Source organism: Triticum urartu, chromosome 7A (genome assembly GCF_056163025.1).
Source record: "Triticum urartu cultivar PI428250 chromosome 7A, HENAU_Tu73, whole genome shotgun sequence".
NCBI lineage: Eukaryota > Viridiplantae > Streptophyta > Magnoliopsida > Poales > Poaceae > Triticum > Triticum urartu.
Window position 1 is genome coordinate 631,961,617 of NC_141879.1, and position 17,601 is coordinate 631,979,217.

General features: G+C 43.0%; 1 pseudogene; it reads left to right on the forward strand.

Annotated features, from left to right (window-relative positions):
• The first annotated feature begins 3,330 nt into the window (after positions 1-3,330).
• LOC147960831 (uncharacterized) lies at positions 3,331-15,514 on the forward strand (annotated as a pseudogene).
• The last annotated feature ends 2,087 nt before the right edge of the window (positions 15,515-17,601 follow it).

Sequence of the window (17,601 nt, forward strand, 5' to 3'; positions counted from 1 at the left end):
CGGCCAAAGCCCACGAAGCTGCACTCCCCCAATCCCCATGAGGCCACGATCAAATCCACGACACATCACGGGGCCACGCTTTCACCTTCAAGCGAGGCAGCGACCTAGCCGCCACACGTACGAATAGTCACCACCAATCTTCCTGGATGTCCGATGCAAATCCAGCAGCCCTCCCCGCCGGAGATTTCGCCCCCAAGCGGCCTCCCTACAGTGTGTGCCTTCTCGCCGAAGTCGGTCGCTGTCCGCCGACGTGACCATGGCGCCTGACCGGAGCACGCCATCTCCACCTCCGCTGCCTATGGCGACCGTCGCCTTGCCTCCGCCTAATTCGGCCGCTCGGCGACCTCCGTGCCCCCTACCGACCAGCCAGAATTCGCGTGCTCGCCGGCATTCGCGTCCGTCCCAGCGACAAGAAGCTGGCGCCACTGCGCTCGGTCGTCCCGGAGAGATTTATTTGTTGTGTTGAACTTCGGGTAATTCCGGATTACCCGAACTTGAAACCGAAATTGCTGGTACCCGAATTTTTGGGTTTCTCATTTTTTGGACAAACTTCGAGTATGAGTTTTGGAGACCTGAAATTTTGAAAACCCAATTACCCGACCCGAATTTTCGGGTAAACCCGAACGCCCACCGTGACTATGAAGATGTGGTTTGGATAGGATCGTTATCAACTCCGAGTTGCGGCGGAAGGAGAGTCGGTGTAGATCGTACTTGAAGTCCCTCGAGCCGTCCACGAACAGTCCCTCAAACAAAAGACCGAATGCACGACCTCTCCATAGTTTGTAAGCGCATGGTCTTCATGATCCGGCAGTGCTTCGCCGTCCGGAGCTAATCATTGCTGGAGAATTAGAAGAAGTAGATTAGAACCACACTGGGCTTCTATTATGAGGATTACAGAGGATCTAGATCAAGATATAATTGGATCAACTAGAACTAGAGAACTAGAGGAGGCTCCAAAACTTCCAAAAGTATCAAAACCTCTAGTATATATAGGTTGGAGGAGGGGCAGGGGCGCCATACAAGGGGGGAAGCCCCCCCTGGCTGGCCATGAGGAGGGTCAGTCCCCCTCCAATTCAGCATCCCCTTCCTTCTCCATGAGGAAAAGGGGGCGCCTCCCTATTGGGCCCAAGTGGCCCAATATCTTTCCACCACTTGGCCTTTTAAGGCCTGTTGATATTTAAATAAATATGGAAGCCTCATAATCATATTTAGAGCCTTTTAATATTGATTTAACATCATCAGAAACTATTTCCACCTATATATATTATTTATCGGTATTACCAGGTAAACCCCGAAACACTTTCGGTTCCTCTTGAAACTGTTTGGGATATTAATGAATCTATTTCATAAATATTTTCTCATTACTCATGTCCTACTAACACTTAGCAGATTGCGATTACCTTAAGCTTGTGAACCTGTAGGTTCGGTAAAACATAGACATGAACAAAACCCCTTTCGTTCAATGACCAATAGCGGAACCGTGGACGTCCATATCGATCCCTATGAGTACACGAATGAAATTCGAGTGAAGCTTTTGTTACAATGTGATATTCCCTTTCCTTCTCAATACTTTACAAAACCCAAGGTGAGATATATTGATATCCTCCTGAATCATACACATGTTCACTATACCAGTCTCCTCGTTACCGGTTTTCTTCTTCTTTCTCATTGATATGTTATGTCATCCCCGTGACCTAGTCACCTGTGTCTAGCCACACGATGATGGATGCCGTCACACGGAGAGGTCCCTAAGAATATCTCTCCATTATAGGAGGAGCAAAACTCACTTTCAAGCTATTTTGTCCCTTGACAAATTTTTCGATGAACCTATAAGTTCTCGTTATGATCACCATGTTAAAGATGACATTTGAGGAACCCCAAAGTTCAACATACGGTAAGAAGTAACTACAATACTCTCATGGTCTAAAAACTAAATCACAAGTTAACTCTTTGTGTTATATCAATTGACTTTTGACGGTTGTATCTATAGCAAACAAGTTTGGGTTGATTCAATATGATCATTCTTCTAACGTCATATTATTAAAGTTGTTTTAGTACTATCATTACACATAAAGATATCCTAAAATTCGGAAAACATGATCACCAAATACACTTGAGCTAATCTTAGAGGCGAGACTAGGAATCATATATTCACCATTTATCATTCCACACGTGCATACAAGTCTTCCACCGACTCACATATTCCAGGATCATAGCAGTTATAACATAGAACATAAACTCTTAATTATGAATATGGAAATATAATAATACAATGTTGTTGCCTCTAGGGCATATTTCCAATAATAAGTGACAAAGCTCCTCCGTGAATGAGGAAGTTTATCAACAATGCCCCTTACAACAAACTTGTTGGTCAACACATACATAAGGAGTTATAGTTCCTTTGCCATCCACTGCATCTCATGAGCTTGTTCAACCACACAATGTTTCTCAACTATTATGTAGTCATTGAACTGATATATAGCATGCAGTTCACCACCAATGTCGGTTGTCCGAACTTGGATGCAAGTCAACCCACAGTTCTTTGACATTCTGCATATGTAAATACGCACCAACCAACCTATCACCCAACACACTTGTGACCAATGTTCGAGAAAGCGTTTTTAAGCATCGCTTAATCGCGCTTAAGCGCTGGGTAAAGGCTTCGCTTCTGGCATTAGCAGCGATTTTAGCATTTAGCGGTTTTTAGCAGTGCTTTAGCGGCGATTTAGCACTAGGCGCTGGCTACGCTTGCGCTGAGTGCGTTTACTCGATGGAAAAGCGAGGGGGCGCTCTGAAAACGGTCGGGCTGGAGGGCCATAAGGGGTATAAAGGGCTTGGCCCAAAACAGGCATGTTCGGCTAGGGTTACAGGATCCACAAGAGGGGGGACGAAGAGAGTTTTGTGGAGGCTGCTCCTGCTCTGGATCCAGCGGCCGCTCTTGGCGTTCTTCCTCCTCCTTGGCAGTCCATTGGATCTGGACATCGGCAACTCCTCCTCCTCCTCCTGGACGTCCCCTCCTACCAGTTCAGGTGAGGATCTTCACCTCTCCTCTCCTCCTTCTCAGCTCCTCTTCTCCTCCTCTGTTCCTTAGATCCATAGATCCTCCTCTAATGTTTTCTTCAGTTCTCATCCATAAGCAGGCATGCAGCACTGCAACAGTAGTTTCTTGGTTGTTCTAGAATTCTACTTCAGTTCTTTGTTTCATTCATTGCCTCATTGGTCTTTGCTTAAGCAGGGAGCAGGCAGCAACAGTTTAGTGGTTTGTTTAGGAATAGCAAAGCTGCAAAGGTAGGCACTAAAGAGGAATTTGTCTAGTACTACTGTACTAGTATGGAGTCAGGAGGAGGAGATGGTGCTGGTGCTACTGCTGCAGCAACAACAATAAAAGAGAGAGCAAAGATTCTGAAGAGGAATTCCGATGATATGGGTTGGGCTTATGGTCAGCTTGTTGATCCTAACAATCTTCAGAGAGTGAAGTGCAATTTATGCAGTCAGATTTTCACGGGAGGTATTTACCGGCTGAAGCAACACATTGCGAAAAACTCAAATGCGGTGAGGAACTTCTTGCGGTTCCCACAAGAAGCTAAAGAAGCTTGCTTAAAAGCTTTTGAAGAAAAGGCATCAAAGAAGCAAAAAAAGTATGTGCACGAGAAGGCTGTGAGAGAAGTTGTTGTTATTGATGCATCATCTACTCCTCAAGGTCAAGCTCGAGATGATGACGAACTCACTTGTATTGGTAGCTCACGGCCTCATGTGTTAGGTCCTATAGATAAGTGGACATGTACAATTGACCCCAAGTTATCCAGAGAAGCAAGACTCAAGCAAATGAAGATTAACAAGGCAGCATGAGAGGAGAGATCACTTCGAGCACATGAGTGCATTGCAAGATGGGTGTATACCCATGGTAAGAGCTTGTTGCCCTGTTTTTTCAATTAAATTGTAGATTGTTTGCTGCCCTCCTATGCTAAGATGTGTCTCTCTTATATGCAATGCAGCAATATCTTTCAATGTAATTGACAGTGATGAGTTTAGTCAAATGGTTCAAGCCATTGCTCAATTTGGCCTAGATCTAGATCCACCTAGTCAATATGATCTCCGGGAGACTTTGATGAAGTGTGAGTATGCAAGAACCAAGAGTGAACTCAAGGAACGAGAGGTTGAGAAGGGCAAGCATGGTTGCTCTCTCATGACTGATGCTTGGACTGACCTGAAGAGGAGAAGCATTATGAATCTGGTCACACATTGCTCGGAAGGTGTTAGCTTCATCAAGTCAAAGGAAACATCAGACACACCTCATACAAGTGAGATGACCTTCAATCTAGTTGAAAAGACAATTGAAGAATTAGGTGTTGAACATGTGGTGCAGGTTGTGAATGACAATGCTTTGAACAACATGGGGGCTAAGGATCTCTTGAAAGTGAAGAGGCCGAAGATATTTTGGAGCTCATGTGTGACTCACACTATCAATTTGATGCTCCAAGGGATTGGTAACTTAGCGAAGTTCAAGAATATAATTGATCAAGCCAAGGCTTTCACAATATTTGTGTATGGGCACCATCGCACCTTAGAGTGCATGAGATCCTTCACCAAGAAGAGAGAAATCATAAGGCTAGGAGTAACTAGATTTTCTTCTCAATTCCTCACTTTGCAAAGCCTTGTAGACAAGGCTGATTCACTAAGAAAGATGGTGTTTTCATCTAAGTGGGATGAGATCAAGGATGTGCACTCAAAGAAAGGAAAGGATGCTACAGCCATAATTCTCAACAAGCCCTTCTGGAAGGGTGTGAATCTTTGCATCAAGGTGTTCGAGCCATTGGTGACGGTCCTTCGGTTGGTTGATGGTGATGCACGACCCTCAATGGGCTTTCTGTACGGAGAGATTGTGAAGGCAAAGAAATAAATCAAAGAGGCCTTTGGTAACGCCGAGGCACGGTACAAAGATGTGTTAGCTATAGTTCAAAAGAAGATGAAAGATAGGCTTGATGCCCCACTGCAGTTGACTGCATATTTTCTGAATCCACACTATAGCTATGCAGATGACAGCATATTTGATTCTGTTGACATTAATACAGCCTCTATTCTTGTGTGGAGACATTATATCATGGTGATGAAAACATGCAAGACAAAGTTGTGAACTATGAGATAGGCAAGTTCCAAAGCAGAGAGGGTTCCTTTGCAAAGAAGCTTGCTAGGACTTGCCAAAAGTTTGACTACAATCCTGGTTAGTCATTACTCTTGGGGAACGTAGTAATTCAAAAAATTCCTACGATCACGCAAGATCTAACTAGGAGATGCATAGCAACGAGAGGGGGGAGTGTGTGCACGTACCCTTGTAGACAGAAAGCGGAAGCATTTAGTAACATGGTTGATGTAGTTGAACGTCTTCACAATCCAACCGATCCAAGTACCAAACGTACGGCACCTCTGTGTTCAGCACACGTTCAGCACGATGACGTCCCTCGAGCTCTTGATCCAGTAGAGGATCAAGGGAGAGTTCCGTCAGCACGACAGCGTGGCAGAGGTGTTGGTGATGTGATCCGCGCAGGGCTTCGCCTAAGCACTACGACAATATGAGTGAGGTGGTAAACTGTGGAGGGGGGCACCGTACATGGCTGAGGAACAATTGATGTGCTTTGGGGTGCCCCATGCCCTCGTATATAAAGGAGCAGAGGGAGGAGGCCGGCCCCCTAGGGGCGCGCCAAGTGTGGGGAGTCCTACTCACTCCCCAGTCCTAGTAGGATTCCCCTTTCCTTTTCTAGAGGGGGAAAGAGGGAAAGGGAAAGGGAGTAGGAAAGGGCAAGGGGGGCGCCGCCCCTCCCCTAGTCCAATTCGGACTCTATGGGGGGCGTGCGCCTCCTCCCTTGCCTGCCTCCTCTTCTCCCTTATGGCCCAATAGGGCCCAATTACTTCCCCGGGGGCTTCCGGTAACCTCCCGGTACTCCGGAAAAATACCGGAATCACTCGGAACCATTCCGATGTCCGAATACAACCTTACAATATATGAATCTTTACCACTCGACCATTCCGAGACTCCTCATCATGTCCGTGATCTCATCCGGGACTCTGAACAAACTTTGGTCACCAAAACACATAACTCATAATATAAATCATCACCGAACGTTAAGCGTGCGGACCCTATGGGTTCGAGAACGATGTAGACATGACCGAGACACATCTCTGGTCAATAACCAATATCGGAACCTGGTTGCTCATATTGGCTACTACATATTCTATGAAGATCATTATCAGTCAAACCGCATAACAACATATGATATTCTCTTTGTCATCGGTATGTTACTTGCCTGAGATTCGATTGTTGGTATCATCGTATCTAGTTCAATCTCGTTACCGACAAGTCTCTTTACTCGTTCCGTAGTGCATCATCCCGCAACTAACTCATTAGTCACATTGCTTGCAAGGCTAATAGTGATGTGCATTACCGAGAGGGCCCGGACATACCTCTCCGATACACAGAGTGACAAATCCTAATCTCGATCTATGCCAACTCAACAAACACCTTCGGATACACCTGTAGAGCATCTTTATAATCACCCGGTTACGTTGTGACGTTTGGTAGCAAACAAGGTGTTCCTCCGGTATTCAGGAGTTGCATAATCTCATAGTCAGAGGAATATGTATAAGTCATGAAGAAAGCAATAGCAATAAAACTAAATGATAATAATGCTAAGCTAACGGATGGGTCTTGTCCATCACATCATTCTCTAATGATGTGATCCTGTTCATCAAATGACAACACATGTATATGGTCAAGAAACTTAACCATCTTTGATTAACGAGCTAGTCAAGTAGAGGCATACTAGGGACACTGTTTGTCTATGTATTCACACATGTACTAAGTTTCCGGTTAATACAATTCTAGCATGAATAATAAACATTTATCATGATATAAGAAAATATAAATAACAATTTTATTATTGCCTCTAGGGCATATTTCCTTCAGTCTCCCACTTGCACTAGAGTCAATAATCTAGATTACATAGTAATGATTCTAACACCCATGGAGTATTGGTGTTGATCATGTTTTGCTCGTGAGAGAGGCTTAGTCAATGGATCTGCAACATTCAGATCCGTATGTATCTTGCAAATCTCAATGTCTCCCTCCTTGACTTGATCGCGGATGCAATTGAAGCGTCTCTTGATGTGTTTGGTTCTCTTGTGAAATCTGGATTCCTTTGCCAAGGCAATTGCTCCAGTATTGTCACAAAAGATTTTCATTGGACCCGATGCACTAGGTATCACACCTAGATCGGATATGAACTCCTTCATCCAGACTCCTTCATTTGCTGCTTCTGAAGCAGCTATGTACTCCGCTTCACACGTAGATCCCGCCACGACGCTCTGCTTGGAACTGCACCAACTTACAACTCCACCATTCAATATAAATACGTATCTGGTTTGTGACTTAGAGTCATCCGGATCAGTGTCAAAGTTTGCATCGATGTAACCATTTACAACAAGCTCTCTGTCACCTCCATAAACGAGAAACATATCCTTAGTATTTTTCAGGTATTTCAGGATGTTCTTGGCCGCTGTCCAGTGATCCACTCATGGATTGCTTTGGTACCTCCCTGCTAAACCTATAGCAAGACACACATCAGGTCTGGTACATAGCATTGCATACATGATAGAACCTATGGCTGAGGCATAGGGAATGACCTTCATTTTCTCTCTATCTTCTACAGTGGTCGGGCATTGAGTCTGACTCGACTTCACATCTTGTAACACAGGCAAGAACCCTTTTCTTGACTGACCCATTTTGAACTCCTTCAAAACTTTATCAAGGTATGTGCTTTGTGAAAGTCCAATTAAGCGTCTTGATCTATATCTATAGATCTTGATGCCCAATATATAAGTAGCTTCACCGAGGCCTTTCATTGAAAATTTCTTATTCAAGTATCCTTTTATGCTATCCAGAAATTATGTATTGTTTCCAATCAACAATATGTCATCCACATATAATATTAGAAAGGCTACAGAGCTCCCACTTACTTTCTTGTGAATACAGGCTTCTCCAAAAGTCTGTATAAAACCATATGCTTTGATCACACTATCAAAGTGTATATTCCAACTCCGAGAGGCTTGCACCTGTCCATAAATGGATCGCTGGAGCTTGCACACTTTGTTAGTACCTTTACGATCGACAAAACCTTCTGGTTGCATAATATACAACTCTTATTTAAGATATCCATTAAGGAATGCAATTTTGACATCCATTTGCCAAATTTCATAATCATAAAATGCGGTAATTGCTAACATGATTCGGACAGACTTAAGCATCACTACGGGTGAGAAGGTCTCATCGTAGTCAACTCCTTGAACTTGTTGAAAACCTTTCACGACAAGTCGAGCTTTGTAGACAGTAACATTACCGCAGCGTCAGTCTTCTTCTTGAAGATCCATTTATTCTCTATTGCTTACCGATCATCGCGCAAGTCAACCAAAGTCCACACTTTGCTCTCATACATGGATCCCATCTCAGATTTCATGGCCTCAAGCCATTTCGCGGAATCTGGACTCATCATTGCTTCCTCATAGTTCGTAGGTTCGTCATGGTCAAGTAACATGACCTCCAGAATAGGGTCACCGTACCACTCTGGTGCGGATCGTACTCTAGTTGACCTACGAGGTTCGGTAGTAACTTGATCTGAAGTTTCGTGATCATCATCATTAGCTTCCTCACTAATTGGTGTAGGAATCAATGGAACTGATTTTTGTGGTGAACTACTTTCCAATTCGGGAAAAGGTACAATTACCTCATCAAGTTCTACTTTCCTCCCACTCACTTCTTTCAAGAGAAACTCCTTCTCTAGAAAGGATCCATTCTTAGCAATGAATATCTTGCCTTCGGATCTATGATAGAAGGTGTACCCAACAGTTTCCTTTGGGTATCCTATGAAGAACATTTCTTCGATTTGGGTTCAAGCTTATCAGGTTGAAGCTTTTTCGCATAAGCATCGCAGCCCCAAACTTTAAGAAACAACAGCTTAGGTTTCTTGCCAAACCACAGTTCATATGGTGTCGTCTCAACGGATTTAGATGGTGCCCTATTTAGCGTGAATGCAGCCGTCTCTAAAGCATAGCCCCAAAACGATAGCGGTAAATCAGTAAGAGACATCATAGATCGCACCATATCTAATAAAGTATGGTTATGACGTTCGGACACATCATTACGCTATGGTGTCCAGGTGGCGTGAGTTGCGAAACTATTCACATTATTTCAAATGAAGACCAAATTCATAACTCAAATATTCACCTCCACCATCAGATTGTAGAAAATTTATTTTCTTGTTACGATGATTTTCCACTTCACTCTGAAATTCTTTAAACTTTTCAAATGTTTCAGACTTGTGTTTCATTAAGTAGATATACCCATATCTACTCAAATCATCTATGAAGGTTAGAAAATAACGATACCCGTCGCGATACACAACACTCATTGGACCGCATACATCAGTATGTATTATTTCCAATAAGTCAGTTGCTCGCCCCATTGTTCCGGAGAACGGCTTATTCATCTTGCCCATGAGGCATGGTTCGCAAGCCTCAAGTGATTCCAAAAGCCCATCAGCATGGAGTTTCTTCATGCGCTTTACACCAATATGACCTAAACGGCAGTGCCACAAATAAGTTACACTATCATTATTAACTTTGCATCTTTTGGCTTCAATATTATGAATATGTGTATCACTACAATTGAGATTCAACAAAGATAGACCACTCATCAAGGGTGCATGACCATAAAAGATATTACTCTTATAAATAGAACAACCATTATTCTCTGATTTAAATGAATAACCGTCTTGCATTAAACAAGATCCAGATATAATGTTCATGCTCAACGCTAGCACCAAATAACAATTATTTAGTTCTAAAACTAATCCCGCCGGTAGATGTAGAGGTAGCGTGCCGACGGCGATCACATCGACTTTGGAACCATTTCCCACGCGCATTGTCACCTCGTCCTTAGCCAATCTTCGGTTAATCCGTAGCCCCTGTTTTGAGTTGCAAATATGAGCAACAAAACCAGTATTAAATACCCAGGTGCTACTACGAGCATTAGTAAGGTACACATCAATAACATGTATATCAAATATACCTTTCACTTTGCCATCCTTCTTAATTATCCACCAAATACTTGGGGCAGTTCCGCTTCCAGTGACCAGTCCCTTTGCAGTAGAAGCACTCAGTTTCAGGCTTAGGTCCAGACTTGGGCTTCTTCCCTTGAGCAGCAACTGGCTTGCTATTCTTCTTGAAGTTCCCCTTCTTCCCTTTGCCTTTTTTTTCTTGAAACTAGTGGTCTTGTTCACCATCAACACTTGATGCTCCCTCTTGATTTCTACCTCCGCGGCCTTTAGCATCACGAAGAGCTCGGGAATTGTATTTTCCATCCCTTGCATATTATATTTCATCACGAAGCCTTTATAGCTTGGTGGCAGTGATTGAAGAACTCTGTCAATGACACTATCATTGGGAAGATTAACTCCCAGCTGAGTCAAGTGGTTATGGTACCCAGACATTCTGAGTATGTGTTCACTGACAGAACTATTCTCCTCCATTTTGCAGCTGTAGAACTTGTTGGAGACTTCATATCTCTCAACTCGGGCATTTGCTTGAAATATTAACTTCAATTCTTGGAACATCTCATATGCTCCATGACGTTCAAAACATCTTTGAAGTCTCGATTCCAAGCCGTAAAGCATGGCACACTGAACTATCGAGTAGTCATCAGCTTTGCCCTGCCAGACGCTCATAACTTCCGGAGTTGCTCCTGCAGCGGGTCTTGCACCTAGTGGTGCTTCCAGGACGTAATTCTTCTATGTAGCAATGAGGATAATCCTCAAGTTACAGACCCAGTCCGTGTAGTTGCTACCATCATCTTTCAACTTAGATTTCTCTAGGAACGCATTCAAATTCAAGGGAACAATAGGACAGACCATTGATCTACAACAACATAGATATGCAAAAACTATCAGGTACTAAGTTCATGATAAATTAAAGTTCAATTAATCATATTAGTTAAGAACTCCCACTTAGATAGACATCTCTCTAGTCATCTAAATGATCACATGATCCATATCAACTAAACCATGTCTGATCATCACGTGAGATGGAGTAGTTTTCAACGGTGAACATCTCTATGTTGATCATATCTACTATATGATTCACGTTCGACCTTTCGGTCTCAGTGTTCCGAGGCCATATCTGCATATGCTAGGCTCGTCAAGTTTAACCCGAGTATTCTGCATGTGCAAAACTGGCTTGCACCCGTTGTATGTGAATGTAGAGCTTATCACACCCGATCATCACGTGGTGTCTTGGCACGATGAACTATAGCAATAGTGCATACTCAGGGAGAACACTTATACCTTGAAATTTAGTGAGAGATCATCTTATAATGCTACCGCCATACTAAGCAAAATAAGATGCATAAAGGATAAACATCACATGCAATCAAAATATGTGACATGATATGGCCATCATCATCTTGTGCCTTTGATCTCCATCTCCAAAGCACCGTCATGATCTCCATCGTCACCGGCTTGACACCTTGATCTCCATCGTAGCATCATTGTCATCTCGCCAACTATTGCATCTATGCCTATCACTACCGCTTAGTGATAAAGTAAAGCAATTACATGGCAATTGCATTTCATACAATAAAGCGACAACCATAAGGCTCCTGCCAGTTGCTGATAACTTTTACAAAACATGATCATCTCATACAAAAATTTATATCTCATCACATCTTAACCGTATCACATCACAACATGCCCTGCAAAAACAAGTTAGACGTCCTCTACTTTGTTGTTGCAAGTTTTATGTGGCTGCTACAGGCTTCTAGCAAGAACCGTTCTTACCTACGCATCAAAACCACAACGATTTTTCGTCAAGTATGTTGTTTTAACCTTCAACAAGGACCGGTCGTAGTCAAACTCGATTCAACTAAAGTTGGAGAAACACACACCTTCTAGCCACCTATGTGCGAAGCACGTCGGTAGAACCAGTCTCATGAACGCAGTCATGTAATGTCGGTCTGGGCCGCTTCATCCAACAATACCGCCGAATCAAAGTAAGACGTTGGTGGTAAGTAGTATGACTATTATCACCCACAACTCATTGTGTTCTACTCGTGCATATACCATCTACGCATAGAGCTGGCTCGGATGCCACTGTTGGGGAACGTAGTAATTCAAAAAAATTCCTACGATCACGCAAGATCTAACTAGGAGATGCATAGCAATGAGAGGGGAGAGTGTATCCACGTACCCTTGTAGACCGAAAGTGGAAGCGTTTGGTAACGCGGTTGATGTAGTCGAACGTCTTCACGATCCAACCGATCCAAGTACCAAACGTACGGCACCTCCGTGTTCAGCACATGTTCAGCACGATGATGTCCCTCGAGCTCTTGATCCAGTAGAGGGTCGAGGGAGAGTTCCGTCAGCACGACAATGTGGCGACGGTGTTGGTGATGTGATTCGTGCAGGGCTTTGCCTAAGCACTACGATAATATGACCGAGGTGGTAAACTGTGGAGGGGGGCACCGCACACGGCTGAGGAACAATTGATGTGCTTTGGGGTGCCCCCTGCCCCTGTATATAAAGGAGGAGAGGGAGGAGGCCGGCCCCCTAGGGGCGCGCCAAGTGTGGGGAGCCCTACTAGGACTCCCTACACTAGTATAAAAAGGGTCAAACATGAAGCACATTAGTACCGGTTTGATTTTGGCCCGGTACTAATGGTACCATTAGTGCCAGTTCGAACGGATTTGCATTAATGCCGGTTCGTGTTGAACCTTTAGTACCGGTTCGTGGCACGAACCGGTACTAAAGGGGTGGTGGCAGGCTGGCGTCAGGCCGGGGCCCCACGATCACCTTTTGTGACACAAACCGGCACTATAGTACTGGTTTGTGACACAAACCGACACTATAGGGCAATTTTCAAACTCTACCCCCCTGTGTCGCCATTTCAGTTCTAAAAAAATCAAAAGAAAATGATAAAAACTTCAAAAAATAAAATCCTACGAGAGGTAGTTATATTACTACATCTACTAGTTAGGAAAATTTAAAAACTACAATTTGGACATGTTTTGCAAAAAGTGTAGGGAAAATGTAAAACGACTATAACTTTTGCATACGATGTCGGAAAAAAACGTATAATATATCAAAAAATTCAGCACGAAAATCCGCATCCGATGGAGACTGCCTACGGCCAGTTTGGAATCTTTTAGAATCCTCAAATTCCAGAAGGAAAAAAAGATATGGTCAAATTTCAGTTTGTTTAAAAAAATTTGGTTAAATCTGGTCAAACTACTTATTCAAGAAGTATTAATGTTACTACATAATTATTCAAGAATATTGGTGTTACTAAATAATTATTTCAATTTTTTGAATTTATGTCAAATCTGGTCAAACTGTGGTCAAACTATGGTCAAACTTATTCATGAAATATTAGCGTTACTAAATAATTACTGTTTTTTAGAATAATAGTTTCAAACTCAAACGGTGAAATGTGTGACTTCATGCTCAAGCTAAACTCCTGAGGGTTAATAGGATTGACATCTTACTATTGTCAGGAAAACAACAAGTGCAGACTCGGAAACGAAGGAGAATAGAACCCGAAAGTTAAGCGTGCTTGGGCTGGAGTAGTGAGAGGGATGGGTGACCGGTCGGGAAGTTAGATGATTTGGAATGAGTGATCCACACTTGAGCAGTTAAGAGAGGTGACTAGAGACTAAATCATCAAATAATTCAAAAAAATAAAAAATAAAAAAAATCCAAAACTTTGAAAAAAAATTCAAAAAAAAAACCTTTACCTCTCGACCATTCCAAGACTCCTCGTCATGTCCGTGATCTCATCCGGGACTCCGAACAAACTTCGGTCACCAAAACACATAACTCATAATACAAATTGTCATCGAACGTTAAGCATGCGGACCCTACGCATTCGAGAACTATGTAGACATGACCGAGACACATCTCCGGTTAATAACCAATAGCGGAACCTGGATGCTCATATTGGCTCCTACATATTCTACGAAGATCTTTATCGGTCAAAACGCATAACAACATACGTTATTTCCTTTGTCATCGGTATGTTACTTGCCCGAGATTCGATCGTCGGTATCATCATACCTAGTTCAATCTTGTTACCGGCAAGTCTCTTTACTCGTTCCGTAATGCATCATCCCGCAACTAACTCATTAGTCACATTGATTGCCAGGCTTATAGTGATGTGCATTATCGAGAGGGCCTAGAGATACCTCTCCGATACACGAAGTGACAAATACTAATCTCGATCTATGCCAAATCAACAAACACCTTCGGAGACACCCGTAGAGCATCTTTATAATCACTCAGTTACGTTGTGACGTTCGATAGCACACAAGGTGTTCCACCGGTATTCGGGAGTTGCATAATCTCATAGTCAGAGGAGTATGTATAAGTCATGAAGAAAGCAATAGCAATAAAACTAAACGATCATAATGCTAAGCTAACGGATGGGTCTTGTCCATCACATCATTCTCTAATGATGTGATCCCGTTCATCAAATGACAACACATGTCTATGGTTAGGAAACTTAACCATCTTTGATTAACGAGCTAGTCAAGTAGAGGCATACTAGGGACACTCTGTTTGTCTATGTATTCACACATGTATGAAGTTTCCGGTTAATACAATTTTAGCATGAATAATAAACATTTATCGTGATATAAGTAAATATAAATAACAACTTTATTATTGCCTCTAGGGCATATTTCCTTCAATTAATTGCAAAACTTTCATTTAGTTGCATATGTTGTCCAGTACTCAAGTTCCTATAGTATTATAAGTTCCTGACTATGAAAAAATTCCTCTTGCTAGTGGCTTGGTGGAGAATGTATGGAGGTGAGACACCAGGGCTGAAGGACATGGCTATGAAGATCCTTTCATTGACCTCAAGTTCTTCTGACTGTGAGAGAAATTGGAGTTGTTTTGAGTTGGTTAGTTTCCAAAGCTGAATTTGTTCCAATGCTTTGTCAAGTTCACATTAACTAGTTCCTGACTAGTAGCATTGGCACTTGTAGATACACACCAAGAGGAGAAACAAACTTACAACAGGTCGCCTCAATCATCTTGTGTACATCCAGTTCAACTCAAGGCTGTTATCCAAGAAGAAAAAGATCAAGCAGGGGAAGAACATTGATGTTCTCCTTGGTACTGATGCATCCGAAGCACAAGGCTTCTTGTTTGAGCGAGGAGATGATCATGCTTTCATGGTGTTTCTAGATGGAGGTGAGGGAGTAGATGGCACACCTTGGAGTGTGGTTGGAGATGCTATGGGAACCAGTGAACAACTTGAGCTTCGTTGAAGTGCAAGGGTTAGAGATCTCCATGATGAAGAGTTTGAGTCAGACGAAGAAGAAGTAGAGGAGACAGATTCAGAGGAGGAGGACATAGAGTACAAGGATGATGAAGATGAAGTGGTGATTGGGTGCACTTATGAGGATGAGGACTGATCCATGAAGTCATGAACTGCTACTTGGGTGTTGTTGTTTGGTTGCTGTTGCTGATGCTGCTTGTTGTTGTTGCTGTTTGGTTGCTACTTGGCTGCTGCTGCTGCTTGGCTGCTGCTGCTATTTGGCTGCTGCTGCTATTTGGCTATTGTTGGTGCTGCTTGGCTGTAGTTGCCATTTACCTTATATGCCCTAAGACAATATTATGCATTTATGCTTGCTGTGTGAACCACTAAACCTTATCTTTATGTGTTATTTATTGTGGTTTGTGAACCACTGAACCTCAACCTTATATGCTATTTCAGATTTTTGAGTTGCCTATGTGCTATATTTCCTGTTTTCTTGTGCATATTATTCAAAAATTGCCAAATTTTGGCTAATTTTTAAAAAAATGCTTAATCCCGGTTAAGCTGCGCTTAAGCTGTCATTGCTCTAAGTTGTGGCCATCCACTCCGCTTACGCTTACCGCTTTCTTGAACATTACTTGTGACATCACCCACAAAGATAACAATGGTCTCGAGAATGCTTCATCTTGATTAGAAGTAAGTAGTCCACTCAGAATGCCTGCTGGAACCCAACACATGTTTGCAGCGGTGAGCCTTAGGGTGGTTTTGGGTTGCCATCTCTTGAAGTGAGTACCCAGACTCGATTTGAGGGCATTAGCAAAGCCAGTAAATGAAAATAGCTTAAACATATATGGTTTTTGGATCGCTAGGGAACTAGGCATATCTTGTTTAAGCTTATTCTAGATTAGCATCATCAAAAGTTTACTGGCATGGAAAATCACATACAACAGACTAGGAACATCTAGAGCATATGCATATGGACCAATGGTACATGGAGATAGAGAGAGAGAGAGAGACAGACAGAGAGCATACGAAGGCACCAAAAAATCTAGTACCACACCGTCTTCGAGCATGGTGGTGAAAGGTGGTCGTTCGCCGTAGAGAAAGTACTCGAAGCAGAACAAGCAGTTCCACTGAGGCGCCCCTCAAACACCTTATCGTCCCTTGATACGTCACCAACGTATCTATAATTTTTTATTGTTCGATGCTATTATATTATCAACCTTGGATGTTTTCTATGCATTTATATGCTATTTTATATGATTTTTGAGACTAACCTATTAACCTAGAGCCCAGTGCCAGTTTCTGTTTTTTCCTTGTTTTAGAGTATGGCAGAAAAGGAAAATCAAACGGAGTCCAATTGACCTGAAACTTCACGCAACTGATTTTTGGACCAGAAGAAGCCCACAGAGTATCGGAGATAGACCAGGAGAGTCCCGGGCTGCCCATGAGGGTGGGGGCGCGCCCACCCCCTGGGCGCGCCCCCTGCCTCGTGGACAGCCCGGAGATCCACCGACGTACTTCTTCCTCCTATATATACCCATATACCCTAAAAACTTCGGGGAGCAGAATAGATCGGGAGTTCCGCCGCCGCAAGCCTCTATAGCCACCAAAAACCAATCGGGACCCTGTTCCGGCACCCTGCCGGAGGGGGGAACCCTCACCGGTGGCCATCTTCATCATCCCGGCGCTCTCCATAACGAGGAGGGAGTAGTTCACCCTTGGGGTTGAGGGTATGTACTAGTAGCTATGTGTTTGATCTCTCTCTCTCTCATGTTCTTGAAGTGATACGATCTTGATATATCGCGAGCTTTGCTATTATAGTTGGATCTTATGATGTTTCTCCCCCTCTACTCTCTTGTAATGGATTGAGTTTTCCCTTTGAAGCTATCTTATCGGATTGAGTCTTTAAGGATTTGAGAACACTTGACGTATGTCTTGCGTGGGATACCCGTGGTGACAATGGGGTATTCTATTGATCCACTTGATGTATGTTTTGGTGATCAACTTGCGGGTTCCGCCCATGAACCTATGCAAAGGGGTTGGGACACGTTTTTGTCTTGACTCTCCGGTAGAAACTTTGGGGCACTCTTTGAAGTACTTTGTGTTGGTTTGAATAGATGAATCTGAGATTGTGTGATGAATATCGTATAATCATACCCATGGATACTTGAGGTGACATTGTAGTATCTAGGTGACATTAGGGTTTTGGTTTATTTGTGTCTTAAGGTGTTATTATAGTAC